Consider the following 3,121-nt stretch of genomic DNA (forward strand, 5'->3'; position numbering starts at 1 on the left):
CCAAAATCAAAACAGTTGAACTATATGCAGATTCTTTTCAACATCCAATTGGATAATACTAAAAAATTTTCATAAACCCTTAATAAATCTGGTGAAAATATTTCAGTAAATTTGAGTAATTGCTTCCTGAATAATTTACGATATATAAAGCACTATGCTCAATAATCTCATCATTTACCACTTTTAACAAAAGAACATGTTCTTTACAATAGCAATATAAGGGGTCAAAATATAATTAGTAACTTTTTAAACATTCCATTTTTAACTATGAAATACTTTAAAAGATGTAGATATGTACAACGTATAACTTGTTCACACAATTTATATCAGTAATTAAGGAACCCAATTCTTTCATACTGAGCAGTAAGCCTGCCCGACCTTCCTAGAGGAAGATATTCTTTATGACACTGGACAATAAACATACCTGCTCTTTGCTCTGGAGAGAGACACAATCTCTACCTTCCAAGGCTGTTTACTATATAAGCACCCTTGAAAAGATACTTTGGAACAAAGGGAACCAATGCTTTTGCTCAAAAAATGTGCAAAAACACAAGAGACACAGAGGAACTGTGCTCTTAACACTTACCATACTATTTTGGCTTTGATGCATTTCTTTCCTATTTCAATTAATTAAGTTTTCTATATTCCCTTTTTCCTTTACTGTTTTGAATAATACATTGTATCTGTAATATCTGTAATATTTTAACTGTAACTCAAAGTATTTAACATGTATAATTTTCTAAAACACTGTAGTTAGTCAATGATCTCCACTCTTCTTTACATTAGAAGACCTTAGTAGTTTCAACACTAATCATATCCAACAGTATTGTAAGTTAGGGTTGTATATTATTTTCATTCAAATTTATTTTCTTATAATTCTCAACATGGGCATGGTAATAATTACTTTATAATACATCTAATATATTTGCCATTTCCCCCCCACACCAATTTCTTCCATCCTATTTCTTCCTTCTGGGTTCAATTTCTTTCTTCCTGAAGTATATCCTTCAGTTGTTCTTTCAAGGACGGTACTAAGAAGTAAATTACCTGAGCCTTTGTCTAAACATACCATGATTTTACTCTGTCTTGAATGATAATTTCACAAGTCTTAAAATTCTAGATGGTTATTCAATTCTCTTAGAACATTAAAGATAATGTTTCCCTATGTTATGTGTTAAGGCTACAAAGTTGCGTGTATGAGTATTTTACTGTCAATATAGTAATTGTTTTGGAGAGATAACCTTCCATTACCTCTGGTTGCTTTTAAGACTGTTTATCATGTTATGATTTGTCTCAAAAATATATGTAATAGTGTGGATTGATTTTTATTTATATTGCTCTGTAATTATACTTTGTTAATCTTTTATAATCTCTTTTTCATACATACTAATTTTTTATGAATCTTTGCTGCAATAAAAGCAATTTTTAAAAATTTATCTTCCAGGTTACTATTATCTATTTATTCATATAAACATCATTTCATGATGTTTATTCTGTCCAAAAGTTATAATTTTAATGAATATAATTTGAACCTTAAAACCTTTTGATTGGCCTTCATAAATAGAGCAGTTTATAGTATCTTATTATTAAGTGTTTGGATTCCTTCCCTTCTATCTTCAAGTATTTTAAATATAATCTCACAGGATAGATTGTGTCTCTCTCTAGAGCAAAGAGCAGATTTGTTTATTGTTCAGTGTAATAAAGATAATATCTTCCTGCAGGGCAAAAGTCAGGCAGGCTTACTGCCCAATATAAAAAAAATTGGACTCCCTAAGGTCAGAATTCCTGTCCTGTAACACAAGCCACTGTATGTGCCGGTAGCATCTAACTTTATTCATGATACCCTGTGGAAACTGGGAAATTGGAGTTCTTGTTTGTTCTGTTTGCTGAAATTCATGCTAGGATAAATTTTTTTCTCCATTTGGGGATGGGGAAGATAAGTTCATCTGTAGTGGGACTTTATTTTGGAGAATTTATTGTGGATTAGCTTGTAGGGATGTCTTTCCAGAAAGTGTTAGGATTTACCTCTGCCAGATACATTAAGGTATTACAGGCATGCATTAACAATAATGTTAATTTCTTGGCTTAAAAATTCCAAACAAGAAATGTGTATTCAAATATGTATTTGAATAAGTATATCTGAACTTGTGCTAAATGAAAGCCTAAGATTTCCACTTTTGAAGTCAGATGTTTTATTGATCTGACCCAAATTCCCTAAGGAAATCAGTTTCCCCTAATCCTGTTGCACCTGTGGGTATTTCTCATTTCTCTTCGTGTATTACTTCAGTGACTGAGCAGAATTTCAGAGATCTAAGTTTTGCAGTGGTCTCAGTTCCAATTTCTCACCTCACAAAGGCACACCCCTTCACAAAGTGGGCACGAGAAGCCAGTCCTCAAAGCAGAAGTAGCAGCTGTCAAAGATTCACTCTTCTGCTTTTTTGGTTCTCTCTTCAGTGTGGGCACCATAGAGATTTATTATAAAGGAATTTTAAGGGTTGTTAAAATGCTTGACTTATCTAGTTTCCAAAGAATTTATTAGTAAAAATCACAATTACTGAAGTTTTCTAGTATATAGAATGAAGGTTCAAATATAGTTTAAAATTTGGCAAGAATGCAATAATGATCTATTTTACCTTTTTGTTCTCTGATGAGAAACAAAAACTACACTTCTATTTCTTTGTTAGCCATATTCCTGAAAGAATTATCTTCTTCAACTTATACTTACATTAAGCCACAGAAACTAGTTCTATCTGCATTTATTTCATTTTAACCAGTGACTAGACTATAGTAAAAAAAGCTAAAAAGGATTTATTATGCTGTATTATTCATAATAATGAATTTCATTTGGAAAAGTAACAGCATTCTTACTATCATGCATAAGGTGAGCCTTAAAGTATTATTTGTTGTAGAAAGCCATTTGTTAAAATGGCATTCACCATATTAAAATTTGTGCTGGAAGTCATTAATGTTTTTTCCCATATGAGTCAGCCTTCACCTACTTCATAATAATATAAGGTAACACATTTTAAGGCCAATGGAAAGTAACTTAAGAATTCATTGTGTCACTATGACATTTTCTTATGAAATTTCTTATTAGATTTTAATATAATAAACATAATAG

At 31.1% G+C, this 3,121-nt stretch overlaps 1 protein-coding gene across 1 annotated transcript in view; it reads right to left on the minus strand.

Moving 5' to 3' along the window:
* The window catches only part of ZBBX (zinc finger, B-box domain containing), a 114,431-nt gene that overhangs the window by 34,487 nt on the left and 76,823 nt on the right, over positions 1-3,121 (minus strand). The gene's annotated exons all lie outside the window — the stretch shown is intronic.

The sequence above is a fragment of the Propithecus coquereli genome, unplaced genomic scaffold, assembly GCF_000956105.1.
Source record: "Propithecus coquereli isolate 6110/MARCELLA unplaced genomic scaffold, Pcoq_1.0 Scaffold15, whole genome shotgun sequence".
NCBI lineage: Eukaryota > Metazoa > Chordata > Mammalia > Primates > Indriidae > Propithecus > Propithecus coquereli.